The sequence below is a fragment of the Crotalus tigris genome, unplaced genomic scaffold (genome assembly GCF_016545835.1).
Source record: "Crotalus tigris isolate CLP2741 ecotype Arizona unplaced genomic scaffold, ASM1654583v1 scf7180000018489.288463, whole genome shotgun sequence".
Taxonomy (NCBI): domain Eukaryota; kingdom Metazoa; phylum Chordata; class Lepidosauria; order Squamata; family Viperidae; genus Crotalus; species Crotalus tigris.
In genome coordinates this window covers 252,529-278,572 of record NW_024097035.1, presented here as the reverse complement: position 1 = coordinate 278,572, position 26,044 = coordinate 252,529, and the positions used below count along the sequence as shown (strand labels likewise).

General features: G+C 42.3%; 2 pseudogenes; one reads left to right on the top strand and one right to left on the bottom strand.

Moving 5' to 3' along the window:
* Positions 1-618: 618 nt before the first annotated feature.
* LOC120312381 lies at positions 619-8,584 on the bottom strand (annotated as a pseudogene).
* An 807-nt stretch (positions 8,585-9,391) lies between these two features.
* LOC120312380 lies at positions 9,392-15,358 on the top strand (annotated as a pseudogene).
* Positions 15,359-26,044: the final 10,686 nt, after the last annotated feature.

Genomic DNA, 26,044 nt, shown 5'->3' with positions numbered 1-26,044 from the left:
TGACCAGACCGATCTAATGCAACATGTTTTATTGCAAGAATAACAGAACTGAATTCAACCGACAGACTGACAGATATTTATACATGCCGCCACTAGGCAGTGACCAATCAGATTTAGAGCTGGTTTACTTGCTAAAATATAAACTTCGTTTCCCTCCAAAACAGTTGGAGATACATTTACCCAAACACATTAACGGTCAATATCAATACATAACACCCCTTTCCTCTCGACAAGTCAACCCCCAGTATATTTTGTGTACATAATCATTTAAATATGCTGGTGGATTACAAGTTCTTTCGGAGCACTGCAAAACTGTTTGGGGTTCCCGATCAACTTGCCATTTAGCCATACCCAGTACACCCGTGCCACTAAGTCTGTCTACACCAGGTAGACAGGTGTCACTGCGTTTGGCCAAACTGGATAAACTTTTACTGCTGTTTTCGCTCGCGTCGGCAAACACGGTTCGCTGTTCTGCATTGATTCCACATCAACTCATACAGTCTCTGTGGGTCTGGCTGATTTGGGAATGTCCACTTCCCTATGCAAGTCTATAGTTTTCTCATCCTCTGCACCTGGACTCTGACTTGCCAGCTGCTGTCGCAATTGGTCAATGTGGCATCAGACCACACGACCATCATCCAGGGCCACCTCATAGGATAGTGGCCCTGACACCTTTGTTAAAATAGCAACCACCCAAGGTGCCCCTTGCCCATAGTTTTTTGCCCAAACAGGCTCACCCAAACGTAAATTCCTAAGAGGCTTGGGTTGTGATGTTTCTGCAGCTGCTCTGTCAAGATGAGGACGGTCCAAATTTATCGTTAATTGACGACCCCATCTCAGCTCTGCTGGGCTGTGACCTGTAGCGGTACTCGGCGTTGTGTGCTGGCATAAAAGCAAGTCTGCCAGGCGATGATTCCAGTCTCCAGTCATTAATTTTTTAAGAGACTTTTTAGTGGATCTCACCATCCATTCAGCTTGGCCGTTGGAAGCTGGATGGAATGGAGCTGAAGTTGTGTGCCTAATCATGTTAGCTTTAAGGAAGGACTGGAACTCTGCTGCCATGAATTGTGCCTCATTGTCTAACTCAATGACATCCGGCAGGCCATGTGTAGCAAAAAGCCTGTGCAGTTCCTGTATGGTCCTGGCAGTAGTCATAGATTGGACAGGTACTACCCCTAGCCATTTTGAATAGCTGTCCATGACAATGAGGAATACCTGTCCCTGAAATGGACCTGCAAAGTTCATGGAGTTTGCGTGGTCTTCCAGCAATGCACTAGTGCTTGAGGAATTTCTGGCCGGGTTTCTTGGCAGGCCCTACAGCTTATTACTTGAGCCTCAATGTTTTTATCCAAACCTGGTCACCACAAGTAGCTTCAAGCAAGTGCCTTCATTCTGACAATGCCAGGATGCACCTCATGCAGAGATTCTAATACTCTGGCTCGCATTGTGGGCAGAACAATCACCCTGCTTCCCCACAATATGCAACCCTTGTGGGCTGACAGCTCATCCTTTTTACTGGCATAACTTTGGAACTCGGGACTTGGCCTGTTTTCTAGCCATCCCCTCAACACCCAGTTCAAAACGTGACTGAGTGTTTGTCAGTGGCAGTTTCAGCGACTACATCTCCTGCATGTAGGGGCATTTCAGGAAAATCCTGGATTGCCAAGATGCGAGCTGCTGGGTCTGGGTCTGTTTGAGGCAGAGGCAATCGGCTGAGTGCATCAGCATGGCCCATTTCCTTGCCAGGTTTGTGGACTAGCCTGTATGAATAGGTACCATAAAAATTGACTATCGCAGCATCGTGGAGTCTACTTGTCTGCTGTAAAGAGGCCACTTTAGCTGACTCTGTTCAGCAGGTCAGCAGTTCAAATCTCACCAGCTCAAGGTTGACTCAGCCTTCCATCCTTCCGGGGTAGGTAAAATGAGGACCCAGATTGTTGGGGGCAATGTAAATATATATATATATATACATTGCTTACTGGTGTACACCGCTTAGAGAGTGCTTGCACTTAAAGCGGTATATAAGTCTCATAAATAAATAAAATGGTGAAGGGTCACCCATATAGGAAGTCATGGAATTTTTAAATTCCTACTACAATAGCAAGGGCTTCCTTGTCTCTGCTGCAGATAATGTTCTAGAGTAATAAGCTAGAGGAGCTTCATGGCCATCTGCCATTTTATGGCTTAGAACTGCTCCGATCCCATATGGTGATGCATTACATGCTAAAATCATGAGCAGTTTCTCATTTAAACTCTATTTAAACCCCATTTCAACTCCGGTCGGGCTGCTGGAATGTGCTACATTGCATCAGCTGCTCCTTAATCTGTAACTTTTGGGAGAATCCACCAGGAAAATAGCGAGGCCCTGATTGGATCTCCATTATATTTATAGTGTATTATACTCTATTTAAACCCCATTTCAACTCCGGTCGGGCTGCTGGAACGTGCTACATTGCATCAGCTGCTCCTTAATCTATAAGTTTTGGGAGAATCCACCAGGAAAATAGCGAGGCCCTGATTGGATCTCCATTATATTTATAGTGTATTATACTCTATTTAAACCCCCATTTCAACTCCAGTCGGGCTGCTGGAACGTGCTACATTGCATCAGCTTCTCCTTAATCTGTAAGTTTAGGAAAATAGTGAAGCCCTGATTGGATCTCCATTATATTTATAGTGTATTATACTCTATTTAAACCCCATTTCAACTCCGGTCGGGCTGCTGGAACGTGCTACATTGCATCAGCTGCTCCTTAATCTGTAACTTTTGGGAGAATCCACCAGGAAAGTAGCGGCCTGCGCGCCTAATGGCGCGCAAATTATATAATTATATAACTAAACATCACAAACAGTAGCAGTACATTCAGGGCAAGTGTGTCTGACATCCCCTGTATCTAAGATGTCCAGCTTAGTTCAGTGCAACACCTGCTTTGCAGCTGTCTTTCGCAGTACCCTTTTCAAACTTGGAAACTGTCCCATCTGTAAACAAATCACTAGCCTACAAGGACAGATCATTTACCTAGGGTCTGTAATCCGTGCTCTTCGGGCAGAAATTAGGTGTCCAGTTCAGCCCCTCTACTCTAGTAAGCCTCCGTGCTATCAGCCCCCTTTACCACAAAGATCCTGCAGGAAAAGGGCAGTGTGGACAACCGTGGGATCTGGCAGGGTGAGAGCTGTGAACCATAAACACAAAGCTTTCGCTGTGTCCCTGCACAACAGTTACAGTGCCCTTGCTGACCTTAATAGGGACATTAAGGAGACAGGTAAAGGTATTTGTGAAGATAACTCAAATAAGCAGGGGGTTGTGGTCCGAGATGAAGAACTAGATTTTGACAGGGAGAAGTGTGAATCAGGTATTGCACATCAGTCATGCAAGAATAGAAAGGCTCCCAAAAAGAGAAGCTACCTTCTGGTAGGTGATTCAATTATAAGGGATGTAAATTTAGGAAAGGACACAGAGGCTTTGAAAGAGGTCAGGTGTCTTCCAGGTGCTACTGCCAGTAGGGACAAGAAGCGTATTTCTAAAATAATCAAGAATGGCAGCAAGGACTGTGATGTGGAGGCTATTGTACATCTTGGCACTAATGATCTGTCCCAAAAAGATGTACTCTCTGTGCAGAATGATTTCCAGAGCTTGGGGAAGGAACTTAGCAGAATAGGCTGTAGGCTTACTTTCTCAGAGGTTTTACCAGTGTATAAGGAGCAAAACGGAAAAGGCCAGCGCATAGCACAATTCAATATGTGGCTAAAGGAGTGGTGTAAAGGGGAAGGCTTTGGATATATTAGTCACGATGTCAGTAGCTGGTCCAATCAAAAGATGTACAAAAGAGATGGTTTGCATCCATCAAAAAAAGGGACTGAGTTACTCGGCTATAAATTCACAGATTTTCTGGAGGGAAATTTAAACTAAACAGCGGGGACAGGGAGTTAATTGATACGGAACAACCCTGTCCCCGGCAATTTAAAAACTATAGGGCTATCAGTGCATGTAGCATAGATGTGTGTGTGGACAAGAATACCAACCTTGCTATCAAGCAAAATGAAGCCTCTAATAGCGAGTGCCACATAAAGTGCACTAACCAAATAGGTGGTAAGACAATAGGGGAACTCAGGCACCACACAGGTTATGTAGAAAGGAAACACAGGGCCACCCACAAAGGACTCAAATGTTTATACACCAATGCACAGAGTATGAACAGCAAACAGGGTGAACTAGAAATTCAGGTTAATGAGGGCAGATACGATATTGTTGCCATTACGGAAACATGGTGGGATGAAACCCACACATGGAACACACAGCTAGATGGATTTAAATTATTTAAAAGAAACAGACCAAATAAAAGAGGAGGTGGAGTTGTTCTCTATATAAGAAATAACTACATCTCCACAGAAATAGAGTACAACAATGATAAAAACTGTCTTGAATGCATTTGGGTCAATATAAAAGGGGGGGAAATGACATTGCCATAGGTGTATACTACAGACCACCCAACCAAACAGAGGAAATAGATGAACTTTTTGCTAGTCAGCTAACTAAGGTATGTAGGAAGCACATCACAATAGTAATGGGGGACTTTAACTACCCTGACATCAACTGGGAGACAAACTCCGCACCAAGTGGAAGATCAAACAGGTTCCTGGCAAACCTAGCAGACAACTTTGTCTCCCAAAAAGTAGAGAAGGGAACTAGGGGATTAGCTATTTTGGATCTAATTCTCACTAACAGAGATGAAATGATAGACGGTGTTGAAGCCATAGGAACCCTGGGAGGAAGTGATCATGCAATATTAGAATTCAACATTATAGAAGCACAACCAATAGAACACAGTCAAACTAGAGTCTTGGACTTCAAGAGAGCTAATTTCAATAAACTTAGAGAGGGCTTGGGAAGGATTCCATGGATGAGAATCCTCAAGGGGAAAATAACTCAAGAAGCTTGGGAAATTTTGAAAAATGAGATAATAAAAGCACAGTCTAGCACAATACCAACAAAGAGGAAAAATAACAGCTCTCAAAAGAAACCAGCATGGCTGCATAAAGAACTCTCTGACAAATTGAAAGATAAAAAGGACAAGTATAGAAAGTGGAAAGAGGGGAACATAACTAAGTCAGAATATCAGCAAATAGCCCGAGCCTGCAAAGATGAAGTGAAGAAAGCCAAGGCTCAAAATGAACTAAGGCTTGCGACCAAAGTCAAAAATAACAAAAAAAGCTTCTTTCAACATGTAAAAAACAAGAAAAAAGTGAAGGAAATGATTGGTCCATTAGTGGGTGGAAGTGGCAAGAAGGTGACAAGCAACAGGGAGAAAGCAGAACTATTTAACTCATTTTTTTCATCTGTCTTCACACAAAGGGAAAAAACAGACCAACCTATCAAAAATAGTGCCATAAAAAACAAAACAGAAACACAAGTTAAGATAGGCAAGAAAATGGTTAGGGAGCACCTGTCCAGCCTAGATGAGTTCAAATCGCCAGGACCAGATGGATTACACCCCAGAGTTCTCAAGGAACTGGCAGATGTGATATCGGAGCCACTGAACTATATTTTTCAAAGATCCTGGAACACAGGGGAACTACCAGAGGACTGGAAAAGAGCTGATGTAGTTCCCATCCTCAAAAAAGGAAAAAAAATGGATCCAGGAAATTACAGACCTATCAGCCTGACCTCAATACCTGGGAAGATCCTGGAAAAGATAATCAAACAACGAATCAACGAACACCTAGAGGCAAACAAAGTCATTACTAAAAGCCAACATGGGTTTGTCAAAAATAGATCATGCCAGACAAATCTTATTGCATTCTTTGACCAAGTGACAAAATTAGTGGATCAGAGGAATGCTGTGGACATAATTTACTTGGACTTCAGTAAGGCATTTGATAAAGTAGATCACAACCTACTACTTGACAAGATAGAAAAATGTGGGGTAGACAGAACCACCACCAGATGGATCCGTAGCTGGCTGACCGGCCGTACTCAGCGAGTGGTCCTCAATGGAACTGCATCTATATGGAGGGAAGTGTGTAGTGGGGTGCCCCAGGGCTCTGTTCTGGGCCCAGTACTCTTCAACATCTTCATCAACGATTTGGATGAAGGGATAGATGGGGAACTCATCAAATTTGCAGACGACACCAAGCTGGCAGGAATAGCCAACACTCCAGAAGACAGGCTTAAGATACAGAAGGATCTGGACAGACTTGAACACTGGGCACTAACTAACAAAATGAAATTCAATGGTGAAAAAAGCAAGGTTCTACATTTAGGCAAGAAAAACCAAATGCACAAGTACAGCATAGGTGGCACCATGCTCAATAGTAGTAACTGTGAGAGGGACCTCGGAGTCCTAGTAGACAATCACTTAAATATGAGCCAGCAGTGTGCTGCAGCTGCCAAAAAGGCCAACACAGTGCTAGGCTGCATTAACAGAGGGATAGAATCAAGATCACGTGAAGTATTAATACCACTCTTCAATGCCTTGGTAAGGCCACACTTGTAATACTGCATCCAGTTTTGGTCACCACGATGTAAAAAAGATGTTGAGACTCTAGAAAGAGTACAGAGAAGAGCAACAAAGATGATTAGGGGACGGGAGGCTAAAACATATAAGGAACGGTTGCTAGAATTGGGTATGTCTAGTTTAACGAAGAGAAGGACAAGGGGGGACATGATAGCAGTATTCCAATATCTCAGGGGCTGCCATAAAGAACAGGGAATTAAGCTATTTTCCAAAGCACCTGAAGGCAGGACAAGAAGCAACGGGTGAAAACTAATCAAGGAGAGAAGCAACCTAGAACTAAGGAGAAACTTCCTGACAGTGAGAACAATTAATCAGTGGAACAGCTTGCCTCCAGAAGTAGTAAATGCTCCAACACTGGAAGTTTTTAAGAAGAGACTGGACAGCCATTGTCCGAAATGGTGTAGGGTTTCCTGCCCGAGCAGGGGGTTGGACTAGATGACCTCCAAGGTCCCTTCCAACTTTACTACTACTACTACTACTACTACTACTATTATTATTATTATTATTATTATTATTATTATTATTATTATTATTATTATTATTATTAAAATGTGCTAACACGGAGTTAGACAATAGTAATGATTTGACTGCTCTGAATGCTTTGTTGTGGGGGCTTGCCCAAACCCAGAGTGCTTTTTTGCCTAAAAGACGATGGAGTGGCTTGGCCAATGCCGCTTTGTGTGGCAGAAACGATAAAAATTTAAAAGTCCCAGGAATGCCTGTAATTCCTCTTTGGACTTGGGGCTTGTTGGATAGCTTTTAACTTAGCTTCTGATGAGTGGATTCTGGAGGAATCTATACGAAATCCCAAGAACTCAGTAGAGTCCACTCCAATCTGACACTTTTGTTTCTTTAACTTCAACCCCACTTCACAAAATTGTTGAAGTACTGCTCTGAGGCGATCTGCTAGTACTGCCGCAGATTCACCTGCAATCAGGACATCATCAAAATAGGAGCAGACGCCTGGTATATTTTTAAATGCCCGTTCCATAATGCTTTGGAACAATCCTGGGGCAACACTTAGCCCAGACTACAGGCAACGAACTCTGAATGCCCCTCTGTGAGTGACGATTGTCTGTACCTCAGCTGTGGCATCGTCAACTAGCAGCTGTTGGTAGGCTTGTGCAAGGTCGAGTATGGCGAACAAGCGACCTCCTTGAATGATGCAAGGATGTGACTAACTACTGGCACTGGGTAAGCATGTTGCTGTAGTGCCTTGTTGATTATGCATTTGTAGTCTGCACAAATATGAACATCCCCATTTGACTTTATTGGGGTCACTATGGGAGTCTCTCACAGGCTACTATCCACTGGTTGGAGCACTCCCTGTTGCACTAATTTGTCCAATTTTGCATTAATTTTTTGGTTTAAGCAGAAATGGCATTCTGCACAGCTTAATCCTGATTGGCATGACAGCTGGATCAAGATGAAGGGATATGGGTGCTCCTTTGTATTGTCCTAAGTTAGGACTGAACACATCAGCATACTCTTGGCATACTGCTGCCAGGTCAGCTTTCTGAGTTCGATTTATGCCAGTTACTTGGATGCCCAGGGCTTCGAACCAGTCTAATCCTAATAGACTTGTATGTTATCCTTCAATGACCACAACGTTGAGGGAACCCTCAAACTCTTTGAACCTGACTCTCACGGTGGCTTCACCTTTTACCATGATGCGGCAATTTTGAAAATCTGTCAGAACAAGGCTTGATGGTTTGAGTTGAATTCACTTCTTGCCCTGTCTGCAGATATAATTGAAAGTCTTATACAAAATGGTAGACAGAACTGACCCTCTGTCGAGCTCCATGGAGCAAGGAACCCCTTGTATTTTGACTTGAAGTCTCAGCTTCTCTTTAAGAGATGTTGGGTTCCCGTCTGCAGGATGCTTCTCCTCCCAGAACAGTATTCGATAATGTTCTGCCCCGGGGCCCATTTACCTTTCTGCTGGGCATCTGTAGTCGGATCATCTCTCTGGTGACCTCTATAGACTCTGGTGATGTGGCCATGCTTCCGACAGGCATGGCACACTGCTGTGCAAAACCTGCATTCAGTCCTTTTCTGTTGGCCCCCATAGCTTGTGCAACTTTGAAGACTAGTTGTGCTGTAGGATGTTTCTGTCCAATGGTTTCCCTCTATAACCGGTCAATCTCATCGTCCTCTACCACATCTTCTAGCTCAATGGACTTTTGGTGCATGGTCACCTGGCTGGGGGTGTCTTTTGAGGCCATAGAGCCTTCATCGCTCCACCGGCGGCCTCGTCTGCCATGATCTCCTTCAAGGCATCTTGGAAGGACAGCTTTTCCATTGCAAATAGGCGCTGTTGCAAATCTCTATTCATCAGCCGACATATGAGCCTATCCCTGCGGTGAACCTCCAGGTCAGGAAAATTGCAATGGCATGATGCTTGCCGGAGAGCAGCTACGAAATCAGATATCGACCCCCCTGCCATTTGCTCTATGTTCGAAGGCATGACACCAAGTGATTACGGAAAGCTTGGATTCAAAGTGTTCTTTCAATCTTTTTTTAAATTCAGCATACATTACTGATTCAATGCTGGCTGGTGCCACCAAATTTTCTGCGATGTTGTATGTGGCCTGTCCACACACGCAGAGCAGAGTCTCCGCTTTCAACCCATCCTCTCCGACCTGGTTGGTCCACAAGTAGGTGTCCACCCTGGAGACGTAGGAGCACCACTGTTCTGGGTGGGAGAGTCTGCCCACCTTTGCCATGGTGGATTAGTGGTGAGATCTTGGACACTGCCTTTCTTGCAACGGAGGAAATGAACTGCCTATATCCTGGGGACAGATCCCTCAGGACAATGTGTCTCCAGTTTGGCTTACTGGCAGTCAGGGTTGGGACATGGTCCCACCAGGGCTCTGATGCCTGAGGTAAAACCCTGTGACTTCAACTCTAATAGGCATCAATCCTTCGGCAAGATCTCACTTTCGTCGCCACTGTTACGTAATGAGTTCTTGAAGGCATTGACCAGACCAATCTAATGCAACATGTTTTATTGCAAGAATAACAGAACTGAACTCAACCGACAGACTGACAGATATTTATACATGCTGCCACTAGGCGGCAACCAATCAGATTTAGAGCTGGTTTACCCGCTCAAATATAATCTTCAGTTTCCTTCCAAAACAGTTGGAGACACATTTACCGGAACACATTAACAGTCAATATCAATACATAACAGCTACCATACTGTATTGTTTGAACTTGGCTCATTATAATTAATTCAGTTTCAATTGTAAACATCTCAGTTAATTTCTTTCTCATTATCCTGGAACCAGGGTATTTTGTTTGCAGAGGGAATAGATTCTAAAATAAAGTTTGACTTTTATTTATAAAATTTGGAGTTAATCATTCTTCTCCTGCTCCTGCTGCTGCTCCTCCTCTTTCTCCTCCTCTTTCATTCTAGTAGCCTTGCAAAAAACAATATGTGCAAACATAGTTCAAATAACACTTCAGCATCAGAAACAGTCTAGTTGAATATCTATAAACTAACTTAAAACTTGAAAATGGAAACTGTATGATATGATCCTGAACCACATGCTGCTGGATTTTTCCGCTTTGCCTGAAGGGTTCTTGAAATGTCTGTGCTATATTTTGCCACGTTAGCCTTCTCAGACATTTGTTTGAATTTGAGTTGGCTAAATTTTGGCCACAGAGTGGCCCTGACTGAGGTTTTCAACTGGGATATCTGAAGGAAACATGTAACTATATTACCTGGAAAATTAGAAACTTAGTTTTATTAGAGTCTTGCACCACATAAAGAACTATATGCACGATTTATTTAGCCATATGCTAAATAAATAGAGTCCAGCTCAGCTCAAGAATACTAGAGCTTGGCTATTCCTCCACTCATCGATAGCTAGGAAGCATCTGTTTGGCTCAATGGATATAGACTCCTATCCCTGGAGTATTGTCAGACAGCTGTCTGGTAATAGATTATTCAGACCTTGTGCAGCTCTATATCACTTGTCACTCGTAACCTGGCCTACATGCTTTTTTCCCACTTTCTAAAATAAATTGTGCAGCACATTGTTAGAATCCTTTTGGCCTTTCTTGTTCCAAATTCACCACAATTGGTGCTTCTTGGCTGAAAATCTGGAAAATCTCTGCCACTCAGTGTTGACAGTACTCAATAATACTGGCTGGTGATCTGACATAATATCAGGCATTTTTTGTTGGCAATTAGAGAGCCCTGGTGCTATTTGTCTTTTTTCCTTCTCTCTAACTGGACATTGTAGGAACAATTTTTAAACTTTAAACACTGGTTCCTTGATTGTATACTTTTTGCTTCCATCCCAAATGCTTCACATTGGGTCAATCATAAATATATACTCAGAAGTTGACTTATTTTTAACCATAAGTCATATACATGTATACATTTATTAAATATAAGCCACCCTAACTTCTCTTTAGTCTTTTCTTGCATGTTGTGCTAGAGTAGTATGTGAATCTAAATTGTCTTTAAATCCCTAAAATTAGGATAAACTCTTGATACTTGACTTCATAAAGAGAGACTCATCTGCTTGCTTGAATCTGATTTATCAATGATCACAGGTGGGAGACATGTTAACTCAAAATTAAATTTTAATTTTGTATTCTACACTGGGATTTTCAGTAATACTCCGTGAATTTTAAAATGCCACTTTACAATATCTGTTTGGCATAATAGTAGATTCTCAGGCAAGCCTAAATGGGAAAAAAATAGTTTTCATAGTAGGACCTGGTGAGTATTTTTTTGCTGAATTTGAGAAGCATTTCATTTTTCTTCAAAAAATGGCTTCTTTAGAAAAAACTGTGGTTAAAGAGAAAGTCAGTTTGGCTTCTAAAATAAATTACAGAGGATTCCTGAATGCTTGTTGTTATGTCCTGAGCCTGTGAAAGCAGGCTCAGGGCATTGCAACGGTCCCGGGCAGGTACAAGCTGCCCAGGACCAGACTGGCTGTCGCCAGCACTCGCGCGCATGCGCGAGTGCAAGCACGCCAAATGTTGCAGTTTGGCCCAGGAATCACCTATAAAAGGGGCAGGGAGATTTGGGCGTTGTCGGCGTCTTGTAACCAGTATGATGAACAGAAATAAAGAGGTTCCTGAGAACTACAACTGCTTCTCATGTCATTGCCATTTCGCAAAGGACTTAACACTGGCGACGAAGGTGGGATTGCCTTACATCAACTGAAGAAAGGTGTAAGCTTACCCTAGAGTCCTGAGCAGTAGGAACGGCGTTGACTCAGCAGCTGCCCGTCAATCCAGCGAACATCGGGGGTAAGCTGGCTGATAGACCCTTCCTTTTCTACAAAAATGGCAAAAGTTGGAAGACTTTCAGAATTCGACGTCTCGCATCCGGAAAGATGGGAGTCCTACGTAGCCAGGGTGGAAAACTATCTTAAAGTCAATCAAGTAAGAGAAGATAGTTTAAAAGCCGCCACCTTGTTGTGCATTTGCGGTCAAGACGCATTTGAAATCGCTGAAAAAATAGCAGCACCTGTACCTCTAGAATCTGTTAACTACACAGATCTCAAAAAACTACTAAAGGAACACTTCCAGCCCAAGTTGTCCGTCATCGCTTGGCGCCATACCTTCGAACAGAGGGATCAGCAACCCGGAGAATCAGCCAAAGAATACATTGCTGCACTGAGAAAAGCCGCCAAACACTGCGAGTTCAAGGATCTAGAAGAACGGCTGAGAGACAGATTTGTATGCGGACTGAGGCATAGAGAATTGCAGCAAAGACTTTTCGCTAAAGAAGACTTATCATTCCAAGATGCCTTGAGAGAGGTTACTGCAGAAGAGGAAGTGGGCGGTGCCATCAAGAATATGAGGCCGATCAGAAGCACTCCAGAAGCTGTGTCCGTGCACCAGGAAGGAGTCCAAAGGAACCCAGAGGAGGATCCTGACGATGAAGTAGACCGTTTCTATCCCACGAAAGAAGGGAAACAGAAGGAAAACTCTTCAGCTCTCCCCAAGTGCCTCGGTTGTGGAGGTCGCCACAAGAGGAACGACTGTAGATTCCGCTCAGCTATCTGTAGGGCATGCGGAAAACAGGGACACATTGCATCTGTGTGTCTGGGCCGTCAGAAGGTACAACCTCGGGAAGAATTGCGCCTGAAAGGTACCAGGGTCCCCAGCCAAAACAGGATGGGTTTCTGTGCTTCGCGAAGAAGCATTTATAGGACAGGCACACACAAGCCCATTAAGAAAAAGCTGTCACTTAAAGTGAAGCTACAAGGGGTTCCATTGGCTATGGATACGGGGTCTGCACTTTCAATCATTTCCATGCACATGTTTAGGAAAATTTGTTCTGGCAGCGGATTTCAGGACAAGCTGAGGCCTTCCGATATTGTGTTAACAGACTTTCAAAACTCCAGAGTGTGTGTTAAGGGGGAGGTCACCCTTAACGTACAGTATAAGGATTTTGAAGGTCCATTAGATGTAATAGTAGTAGGGGGTGAGCGAACGAGTCTCATAGGACTCGATTGGTTTGAGGCCTTGGGAATACACGTCACAGGGCTCAATAGCTTGCAAACAGTAGACCTACAAGAAGTCTGCAAAGAATTTGCAGATGTTTTCAGCCCACAGCTGGGCACGTACAAAGGACCCCCTGTGTCACTGAAATTAGACCCCACTGTCAACCCTATAAGAATTAAAGCAAGAAGGGTTCCTTTTGCCTTGAAAGGTAAAATTGACACCGAATTGGACAACGTGATTCAGCAAGGAGTTTTAGAACCTGTCGACTCCAGTCCTTGGGAGACCCCCATTGTCATGCCTCTTAAGGCAAATGGGGACATTCGCATCTGTGCAGATTACAAATGCACTCTGAATAAGGCATTGCAGCAACATGCCTATCCTATTCCCGTGGTCAGTCATATTCTGGCCTCCCTCAAGGGGGGGCGTGTCTTTGCAAAGCTTGACCTAGCTCAGGCGTATCAACAGTTGCCTGTTGATGATGATGCTGCTGTAGCTCAAACCATTGTGACCCACAGGGGGGGCATTCAAGGTAAAGAGGTTACAATTTGGAGTAAATGTTGCTCCTGGAATTTTCCAAAGCATAATAGAAAACACACTACGGGGTATACCAGGGGTTTGCCCCTATTTTGATGATGTCTTAATTGCTGGAGACTCTACACACAACTTAGTTGAGAGATTAAGGGCTGTCCTGCTGAGGTTCAGGAAAACGGGCCTCAAATTTAAAAAGGACAAATGTAAAATTGGGGTGCCTTCTACAGATTTTCTGGGATTCAAAATTGATGCTACCGGAATTCACGCTGCTGAATCCAAATTGAAAGCTATTATGCATGCTCCTAGGCCAAAGTCCAAGGCCGAACTACAGGCCTTCCTGGGCCTTTTGAACTTTTACAACTCCTTCCTTCCAAACAAGGCTAGTGTAGCTGAGCCTCTTCATAGGCTCCTGGACAAACAGGCAGTGTGGCAATGGTCACAAAAACACGAAGCAAGTTTCAATGAGGTTAAGGCCTTACTCACTTCTAACAGTGTGCTTGCACATTTCAATGAATCCCTTCCTGTGTACATCGCTTGTGATGCTTCTCCTTATGAGGTGGGAGCCGTACTAAGCCACCTCAGACCAGATGGAACTCAGGTTCCTGTTGCATATTACTCCAGAACCTTGTCTTCTGCAGAGCGAAATTATGCTCAAATTGACAGGGAGGCTTTAGCTGTTGTTGCTGGAATCAAAAGGTTCCATGATTTCCTATATGGCAGGCATTTCACGGTCTTCACCGACCATAAGCCTTTGTTGGGGCTGTTTACCACACATAAACAAACTCCCCAAATCATCTCCCCCAGAATGCTGAGATGGTCTATCTTTCTGTCTGCCTATGATTTTTCCTTATTTCACAAACCTGGGAAAGAAATGGGCCACGCTGACGGCCTCAGTAGATTACCCCTGCCAGTAATAGAGGCTGACCCTGCACCAACAATCAATATCCTCTCCATTCAGGCCTTGCCTGAGTCCCCTTTAGATGCCAGGGATGTGGCTGCTGAATCAGCCACAGATCTCACACTTTCTCGTGTCCTATCTTGGGTTTTATCTGGATGGCCAGAGAGCTGTCCAGGCACTGAGTTTCAGAGTTTCTGGTCTAAAAGGAACGAGTTATCCACTTTCCAGGGTTGTCTGCTTTGGGGGAGCAGAGTTGTCATTCCTGCCTCAATGAGGAGATAGGGTCTTAGGTTCCCTCCACGAGGGTCATCCTGGCATTGTAGGTATGAAGGCGCTTGCGCGCAGCCATTTGTGGTGGCCTGGGTTAGACAGAGACATTGAGGCTAAGGTGCATGCATGCCACCTTTGTCAGTGCTCACGCCCTGAAATGCCCCAAGCTCCTGTACATAGATGGGAGAAAACACAGTCTCCATGGTCTAGGGTGCACATTGACTACGCTGGGCCCTTTCAGGGTCAATTCTTCTTGGTTCTGGCTGACAGCCATTCAAAATGGCTTGAGGTTGTACCTGTCTCTTCCACCACCACTGCAAAGACTATTCTAGTACTGAGGGGGATTTTTGCTGCACATGGGCTTCCTGATGTCCTCGTATCTGACAATGGCCCTCAATTCACTTCTTCCAAATTCCAAGCTTTCTTACAGGCCAACGTGATTCATCATGCCACCTCTGCTCCTTTCCACCCGTCCACCAACGGTATGGTTGAACGCATGGTTCGCATCACCAAGGACGCTTTGAAGAAAATTACCTATGGAGACTTGCATCACAGGTTGGCTGACTTCCTCCTTTCTTATCGCACTACATCTTCCACTTCTACTGGGAGGAGCCCAGCTGAACTTCGTTGGGGGCACAAACTGACTACCAAGTTTGACCGGTTGCACCCGGACAGACTACCTTCCACAATCACACACCCCAGGGCACCTAGACAACTGCTTGTGGGTGCCCCGGTTTGGACTCGTAACTACAGGCCTGGCCATTCATGGGTCCCTGCCACTATGTCCAGGGTCACAGGTCCTTTGTCCTACGAGGTATCCCTGGACGACGGTCATGTCCTGCGGCAACACATCGACCAGCTCCGCACTAGACGGGACCTTCCCACTGAGACTCCTGGTTTTTTCCAGGGGGGAGGGGGACCCCTTTGGGCAAAGGGAAGAGTGCGGGCTGCCGCCTATCATTCACGAGGGAACTACAGACAGCTCATTCCGAGATTCCACGAGTGCTCCAAACAGGAATTCATGGAGCCCAATTAGAACTCAGGCACCAGTGCCTATTCCAGCCAGGGAGTCACCCCGGGGGCATAATCACTACTCACCCGAATCACTCAGTACTCCAGTCAGGGAGGATACCCGGGAGCGTCCAAACAACCCACACCCTGCAAGAGAGCTGGCACACATTCCGTCTAGTTGGCCCAATACTGCCCCTGTCCCTAGAAGGGGGCAAGCACACAGGGAGGTGGTTGAGGAACCAAATCCCGACTACAACACCTCTGGCATCACTCAGGAGACAACTGAGTTTTGGGACAGTACTGAAACCCCAGCAAGCCCGGGTACAGAACGGGAACACGGGGAAAGACAACCTCTTGACAGGTCTAGGACAGACCTGGGAGGTTCTACAGAGTTGCCCAACAGTGACAGTCACTTAAGAGGGCCAGAGAGCCTGCAGTCAGGCAGGACAACCAGGTCAAACAGAGAAAGAAGCCCTGGCCTGACGAGCCCGGTGGGCAAGCAAGCAGGCCAGGCATTGGAGCACAGTCCTTGGGGATCACCAGGGCCTAGCAAGGGGGACAAGCATACATCACCCCTCAGTCAAGGGATACTTGGAAGGTACCCAGAAGTCAGGAGGTCACAGAGAGCTAAAAGATCTCCTAAGTATTTAGAAGATTTTGTAACCCTACTGGCAAAACAGAGTTAACAGAGAGTATTCCTGTACACATAGGAAAATAGAACACTGGGGAACAATAGAAGCAAAAGGAATAACTGGTACAAAGCTAGTATGGGTTCCACACTCGTATTGGGTTGTATATTATTATTTGTATGATCATAGTCTTAGCCGGGGGGAAGGGGTGTTATGTCCTGAGCCTGTGAAAGCAGGCTCGGGGCATTGCAACGGTCCGGGGCAGGTGCAAGCACGCCAAATGTTGCAGTTTGGCCCGGGAATCGCCTATAAAAGGGGCAGGGAGATTTGAGTGTTGTCGGCGTCTTGTAACCAGTATGCTGAACAGAAATAAAGAGGTTCCTGAGAACTACAACTGCTTCTCGTGTCATTGCCATTTCGCGAAGGACTTAACACTTGTATAGATGCCTACCCAATGATTTCAGATAGGCTTTTCTCCTCTTTTCCAAACAACTGTGAGATCAAGCAGTCTTCAAATTAAGGGAAAAGAATAATTAATTTAAAAAGTAGGCCTTTTTATGCTTATTATATAGTTCAGTTCTAGTTCAACCGCTTGTGCTTGCTTAATAATTTTCACTCCTTTTGCTCATTTTTAACAGTGGAAAAAGATATAATATTTGGAAATCTTAACAAAGAACTCCAAGTCTTGACATCAATATTAATACTAACTTCTTTTCTTGATTCTTAAAGAGGACTTATTCCAAAAAATATTCTCAGATCAGTCAGTTGGGTGGGATAATCCTGAAAGTCTTATTTTTATTTATTTTATGGTTTTGTACAGTGATTGTATTTTTTATTTCTTCTGTAAATATGAGAGAAAAACTTCTATATGGCTGAAATTTTAGGTATAACAGTGCTATACTTGAGGTTGTATCACATTTATTGATCAAATGCTGTCGCAGACTAAGTCTATCCTTAGTAACATCACTGGGGATGATTACTTCCAGGGATATAGCAAATGTGTGCTCCAGGTTCATATTTAGTTCCCAAACTGTACATGTTTTTCTCATCAACTAGAGGAAATTACTTAAAATGTCCAAATATGCAAGAAATGACATGAATAGAGATAAAGACTGTTCTAGAGAATATGACACATGTATGACAGTCTCTCTCTCCCTCTCTCTCTCGGAGTGTGGTTTTCCTTTTGGTAATTCCTTGATTAGGATTTATTTATTTAGCATATGGCATATCATACATATGATGTATGTTGTGTTTGTGTGTGTGTGTTCATTCATACATACATATATATACATACACATACACATATGTATAATATACATTTATATTAACATTCCACCGAGATTAGTAAAACACAAAATATAAATATATATAAATATATTAAATAATAAATAAATAAATAAATGTTAAAAGATCTGTACTCAAATACCAATGATGTCTAGTTCATCTAACCATTGAAACACAGCAACATTTATATTTTAAAAAATCAAATACTGGACTGCCCTCAGCTTCCAGCCATTCACGATGTGATTTACAGTTTGGCAGGGGATCCTGCAGTCACACTGAGGGGAGGAGGAGGAGGAGATGCCCCATTTACACAGAGAGAGTCCCTGCAGACGCCACGTGAGGTGCAAATCCTATTTAGGTTCATCCATTGCTGATGTGGTCATTCAAAGTCTGGCATCTTTTTTGCGGGATCATTTATATGTCATATATAATCAGGTATTGAAATATCTGTGAGCCCACAACCGAGCTCAAAGAGCATCAAGGTCATTTTTAGTCATTTTTATGATTATGCATTGCCTAATTCAGTTAATGTGGCAATGGATACACCATGAAAAAAGACAGACTACAGATAGATTATCATGGAGAAACTATATATCTTGTTGTCAAGAGTTAACAACAATTTGATGCACATAATCAATTCATCAATCAGTGCATTGCCTACATTTCTTGTTCCTCTTTAGTAACACCTTCTGATTCTGTGCTGAGTTTTGCAAGCTAGGGATGTTCTTATTTCCACTTGACCACCCAGTAGATGGCACTCAATGAAAGCCTCAACGTTCAGGATGTCTTCCTCATCTTTCTCACCATAGAAGAGCACTGCATCTTGATTAGACCAGAAATTACTCCATTTCTGCACCATTCAATAGGGTTCATACATTGTTTGTGATATGTATTTATTCTAAATGCATTGATCCCAATGGCTCCATGACATATATAGCTAATGGGAATCAGTCAGCCTAAAACAGGCTGAAAGATCATAGTATTAGAATTTATATCAAAAGTAAGCAGAGGAGCATCCAGAGTTTGGGAGGGCAAGATGCTTAATTTTGGATTATGGATCATTCAGTGAGAATATGAATTATTCAGCTGGTGATATTTTGTGGTCTTGTAATCTATTGCAGTATTTCTCAACCTTAAGATGACTGCAACTCTCAGATTTCTGTGAGCTGAAGTTCATGCAGCTTAAAGTTGCCAAAGTTGAGAAATACTGATCTATTGTATTACAATTGAAACAGTGTTGAATCATGCTCTCTGTGTAAATTTATTCCATATGATAGCAGATTCACTCTTGGGAGTGAAATTGCAGCCTTTTGGCAATGTATTTTCCTCCACAAGATTTCCTGCAGCTTCAAAAGATCCTTCTGTGGTTGTAAATGAAAAGGTAATGTACTTTTCAGCCAGGTTTGAATAGAAAACTGCTTAGAAACTCTTTGATTTGGTTGGGCTTAAAAACAGCTAACAAAATGGAAGCATTTAGAACTATAAACATTTAAGATAATTAATGGATTAAGTTTAAACCAGTAATATTGCAACCTTTATATGTGTGTGTGTGTGTGTGTGTGTGTGTGTGTGTGTGTATAATTTATTTGTATAGCCAGCCAGCTCACATTTTTACTAAGTGCAGCTTACATAATTAAACTACCAAGCAAAAACCCTGATAATCAAAATACAAGTACCAATAAAAACAGTTTCTATATACAGTAGCAAATGAGCTGATAATTTTATTGTATTTATTGTAACACCAATAAAGAGCTAATATTCTTGAATGCACATGTATGCATTTTTCTCTCTGTGTGTGTTTGTGTGTATCTGTGTGTCTCTTTGTCTCTCTCTTAACTTCTAAATAAAAGAGTCAAAGAAAATTTTGTCCACTTAACCTTTATTACTCACAGATTTACACAGAGATATTTACTTACTTAAACAGGTCAACAGAACAACATGGATGAGCAATAAGGTGACCAACTTTTTTACAATGAAAAGGAGGACACAAATAAATTGAAAAAAAATATTGTAAATAAAAGAAACATTTTATTCATTGCAACAATAATACAGAATACACTATAATATGATAAATGCATAATAAAAACATTTGTAACAATAAAATTTTATATTGTAATTATGCTTACATGCCTATTAATTATTATTTAAATGAGTACTGCATGGGGTGGGCGGTGGAGGCAGGTGTTGCAGGCCAGGTGCTCCAGGATGGCCACGTAGGCGTGCAGGGCGAGGTGGTGGCAGCATAGGTCCAGCACTGGGTAGACCACCAGCTGGCCTGGCCCACGGAAGGTCAACTGCCCACCGTGCCCCCACCCGCAGTTGCCCCGCAAGCACCACTACTCCGCTGTGTAGAGTGGGCCCCACAGCTCCCAAAGCATCAGCTGTGCCAGCTCTGGCCCCAGGAGGCAGCCCGCCACCCACACACCCCACATGCAGCAGCCCCGCCAGCACCACCCCCCACCCTGTGCAGCCCTGTGTAGAGCAGGCCCTGTGGCTCCCACAGCACGGGGACAGCCGGCCGCCACCGCCCCTTACACCCCCACCTGCAGCAGCCCTGCCACCTCTGCCTCTTGCGCCCACAGCCATTATTGCCCTAGCAGGGCCGAAGATCAAGAGAAACTTACCATGGCGTCGCTGCTCCAGTCTCCTCCAGGTATCTTCGGGACTAACTAGGAGATGGTGTAATTGGGTAGCAGGAAGGGGTGCAAAGTTCCTGCCAATTCGCCTTCGCTGCAGACAATTTGCATGTGCAAAGTTTGCCAGCTGGGTGTTTTGGTGCACTCAGCAGCAATTCCTATTGGCTTTTGAAAGCCAATAGCAGAAGTAGCACAGCTCATGCAAAAGTTGAAAAAAAACCATCAAAAAAGGTGCTGGAATGCCGTTCTGAGCATTCTATGAGGGAAAAAAAAGCCCTGCAAATTAATCTTCAAATGTCGAAAAGGAGGACATGTAGGAGGACACTTTTTGAGGGAGGACAGAACTTACAAAAGGAAGACTGTCCTCCCTGAAGGAGGACGGTTGGTCACCTTATGAGCAAAAATAAGTAGGTCTTAGAGTGATTTCCAATTTCCTGCCAGCTTCACTGACTTTGTGAGGAGCTTGCAGGGATAAAGTCAATGGGGAAACTGGCAGGGAAAATCGCAAATAGTCTCCCATTTGTGCAACCCCCACTCGTGCAACCTCCACAACCTATGCTCTATCTCTGCATACCTTCCACAACCTGCAACCTCAGACACCATCCGTGACCCTTGCTGCACCCTTTCTGGCAATCTCAAACCTTTGTGTACTCTCTCTAACCAGTATTATGACTCCATGTACCCTCCCTGAAATTTGCTATACCTCTCTAGCTCCTTTCTTAGTCAACTTCAATCACTTATCTGCCCACTTGCCTTGAAAAGTGCTTCAGTAATTATGATTGAGTTTAGACTTCTTGCCAGCTTCCCCATCAATTTCTAAGACATTGACAGAGAACATTGGAAATGAGGATTACATGACCACAAGTTTTCCAAATTTCAGTCCCATGGGAGTGATAGCTCCCAGAATCGGATGCATTCTGTAGGTTAGTCCAGTTGAAATAGATTGGTCCAAAAATTATTATTGTGTGATCTACCGTTTTATTCAATTAAAGCTTACAAACAAACAGAAGCAAGCTTTAATCGTATATAAATATAAGATTATATTCTATTTTATGAAGGATCCAATACAAAATAAATGCAGCAATTCTAACTGCAAATATAATGCAACACATAAAAAGTTAGTACACATTATTTCAAGTCTTAAGTTGCCACTATTTTAGAATAGTAACTTTTAATTACCATATTTATATAATCCATTAATGTCTATTAACAAAAGAAGGGATGGTAGTAATATTAAACTAGTAATTGAGGAACACAAAAAATAGAAAAAAAAAATGAAGCAAAAGCCCAAGTGAAGTGAGTATACAGTGGATGATTATTTCAGGATTAATGCACAAATTAGATCAATTAACTATGATATGCTTGGCAACAGTTCCATTTCATTATATTAATTAACACATGTTGATGGTGGAATTTCTGCAAACAAGATAAGCAGCAGTAGGAAAATAACCTATCATGCTCCAATGCTTCAAATTGGTTTCAACAAGTTCTTTATAGAGAATTGACTAGTTCATTTTTTTTAAAGTCTTTTTCTGGCATTGCAGACAGGAGTAAGCAAAACTATAAATCAAAGAGTTTGATAAGAAATCATATTTTCTGTAAGAAGGCATCATGTGACTGCTTTTGTCTTTATTAGGATTCCTCTGACATGGGTAACCAATTTTCTCTTTTATGGGGTTCAAATTCTTTACTGGGAATTGAACTGACAGATTTTTGCACTTTAGATTATTTGATAATTAACTTTAGAAACTAAGCAGGTCCTGGTATTTGGTGGTATATATAGAAACTATTTCATGGTATACTAGAAATTCAGTATGATGTAGTGTAAACCAGGAAAACATGAGTTCTAGTCCTACCCACTGGTAGGATTCAAATATGTGAACAACCAGTTCTTTGTGTGGATGCTACTTCTGGAAGTCCATTCTGGGCCTGGGCAACAAAAAATTAGCTACCAGTTCTGCCAAAGTGGTGCGAACCGGCCAAATCCCACCACTGGTCCTACCTTAGGTATAAAGCAAGTGGGTGAGCCCGGAACACTCATGCTCTAGGACAGAGGCAGTGGCAACCACTTCTGAAGAATCTGGCCAAGAAAATTGCAAGCACTTGACCAAACAGTTGCTAGGAGTCTCTACCTTATTGAAGGCACATACACACAAACACAAATGCGCGCGTGCATGCGCGCGCGCACACACACACACACACACACAATGGTATACAAAGACTGTTTTCCCTTAAACTCTAGAGCAGAGAGACACGGACATAGTATTACATAATCCTCTTTGTGTAGGATTTTATATGGTTTTTACTGCCTACCCCTGAGGGGTAGAAATTTCTCTAGTCTATCTCTCTCTCTCTGCTCTAAAAGCCGGATGTATAGGTGACAATGATTATGCTCTAATTTAAAAACAGCCAAATAAGAAAAAAAAGAGAAATGTCATATATTGAAAAAGGATTGGTTACACATTTGTTTACTGCCTTCACTTTTCGGCAGATCAAATATGTTGCCCAGCTGCCGGCAGCAAAATGACAAATGGCAATCCTTGGTTGAATTTCGGATTGGCATTTGCAAATACAAGAAGTAAATATTTTGAACATGAGTAAAACACTTTAAATAAATCAGCTGCTTGCCTTGAATCCCCAGATGATTTGATTTATTCCGACGATCCTTAACTTCTAATAGCAAAGCAAGTGCATTGAAACTGTGAGAAACTATGTTTAGTTTTAGGTTGGCAAATTATTATTTCTAGAGAGATACCACTTCAACCAGGACACTGTATCACTGACCTTAAGTGGGTCTCATCCTGTTGATACTGGTAATTGATTCTTGGTATTTCAGACTTAGTTTATACCTCAGTTTCCAAGCATTCTGTCATTGATATCAAGATAACTATTATGGGCAAAGAAATATATGTCTCACCATGGTGAACATAACTTGAGCCATTAGTCAGGAGCAGGATCCTGTAGTGAATTCAAGCAGAAAGAAAACAACTGATCTTTATTCCAAAGACTTATATATTGGTTGTTTATTACATAGTTTTTATCCTGTTATTGCCAACAAGACTCTGGGCAGTCTACATGATGCATAAAATACAGCCTGCTATCCATCTATTTAAACTACCTCTACCTAATCTAAATTAGTAATTGAACTAAAAATATAATTAATAGAATGAATAGAAAAACTTAAAAAGTACACTGTGACTTATCCTGTATCAGTTTGAATAGTGGCTGTTCATCTGAGCTGATGTTTTGAGATCATTATGTTTTCTGGAAATATAAACATTGCTACAATACATACTGTATTTTGCTTTATATCTGACTTCTCTTGGAAGAGTTTGTGCAAGAATCCTTGGTCGATCTTTTATGTCCACCAATGATTTCTGCTAGCATGTTGACCTTTATAGATCCTACCTAGAGCTGATGAGAATAATATCATATTTGCTTTCTCCCATTATTTTGTCTTCCATCCCCATTTATTTTTGCTAGTATGGATGTTTAGTGGTCTGGCCTTAATAACCAACATTCTTAAGCCAAATGAGTACTTCAAATGAAAAGGAAGCATCACTCCATTTCCAATAGAGAATCACATCTCTGTTTCTTAAAAATATTTCACATATGAACTAGCTCTAACTTGAGAAATTGTGCAAGAATAAATAATAAACTATTTGAAAATGTTCTGACTCTATAGTCTTGTTCTAAGCTTTTTTTCCCAAGTAAACAAACACTGCTCTCTTAGGGCAGGGAAGTCATTCAGAGGCTTTTTACAGGAAAATAGTTGGGGCTAAGAGAGGGAAGGAAAGGTCTCACCCGGATTTCTCCACAGTGGTTCTTCACACTTAGCTGTTCTTCTGACTTTCGGCTGATGCAGCTAGGTGATCAGCCATTTTACTGGCCGATTTTTTCTCCGACAGTCCTAAGGAGCTAGCTCGGACCACAGAAGGAGCTGCCTCCCTTCCACAATCAACAAGGACCTCCTCGATGGTGGTCGCCCTCTCTGATAACGATAAAGAATTCATTCATAATTTAGAGCATGTCCATCACACTAAGCTAAAGTGTCCTTGAAGATAGTAATGGATTTCACAGTTAATCTCTGAATCCCCCCTTCAGCATCTGATGGCTTTACATCTTTTAATAAAGTTTATTAGGATTTATATACTCATGTATATTTTGCCATGTCTCTTGAAAACCCAACAAATTTGAATGAAGTTAAATGACACTGAAATTATCAACATTTTTCACTGGCCAGATTTTATGGCTTTGTCTCTACCAAAAACACACCCTGTAATCTAACACAAAAAAAGTCTAAAGCTTAAAATTTATGTCATTTCATTTTGTCCTCCATCTGCTGCTTGAATGTATTAATTTCTTATTATTACAAAGTTGAACTGAAATTCCCCTCAGTGCTCTGGAACTCACATAGAACAAACTGAAAGAGAGAATTTTATCACAGCAGATGGTGAAGTACTTTGCTTTACTCTCAGACGACAGGAGGCCACTTGTTAAATCCTATGGGAACTGAATCATTTAAAAAGATTGAGAAAATGAAACATTAGGGAATTCTGCAATAATTTGCAAGGTGTTTCTCTTCCTCTATTTTCCAGGTTCCCATGTAAGCTTTAAGAAAGATATGTCTGCTTTAAAAATCACATTAACTTTAATGAGTCACTTCCTTGAACAGGCACATCTTTTTTCAGGCATTGCTTATTATACATAGGTGATATGTTTCTGCTGGACACTTCCAAGTCATTTTTGAAGAATGTGTAGTATACTGTAAGCAGAAAATCATTGAAGTCTCAGATACCTAGTAGACTTTTAAATAAAAGCAGCAACTGGTCAAGATGGCCAAAAACAACAACAACAACAACTTTCTAATACGCATTACCTTTCTTCATTTATAAGATTATGTATTCATGTCTCATTCTCACATTCAGTATAGTAGATACACTGTATACCCTACATGGTATTTATTACAAATATATATGAGGAAGAATTTTTCCTATGTGAAGAAGATTCTAATCTTGAGTTTGCGTTAGACTAAGAACCTTCTAGTCTTATGGTAACATTTGCAGGTATGTAATATTCCAGGAGTTGCATAACAGTTGGGAGCATCATAAGGAAAGGGAATGAAATGAAAACCAGCATATATTTTCCACAAGTGAAGATATGTTGTGTTTTCTTGTTGTCAGCTTTTCCAGAGAGTGGTGAAGTGAGGATAGAGAAGAAGGAAAAAAGTGAGACTTAGTTGCTTCTTTATCACATATATTGAATTTCTTCCTCCATTTATTAGCTTCATCTCTAAGATAAGAGTGCTGTTTCTCTACTACATCAATATGTATTTAAGCACTAAATGTGCCATGATCTTCATTATTTGATTGTCATAATGGATTCTTTTCCATTTTGTACAACACTTATTAATTTTTAATTCCTATATTTTAAAATAGATAAAAGATAAACATGAATATATATTGTTTTCTGGGGACTTCCAGTTTTGTGCTGTAGTGCACGGCTGTGAGATAGCGGAGCTCCGCTCCCCATGCCCAGGTTCACCCTGCCAAGGGGACCCTAATTGGGTCTGAAGTTGCCCCGAAGAGATGACTGTGAAAGATGGGCACTCCATTGATCATAAAATGACGGCAGTCATTTTGTTTGATCCAGGGGAAGCCCTCCGACCTGACAAGAGAAAGCTAGCTGTACATCAGCATCTAGCCCAACCTACTTGTAGCCAAAGTCCAAGAGCACAAACTAGAACATCGGTGAACAGTGTGTTTGGAACTGGTGAGAGTATCAATCTTCTCT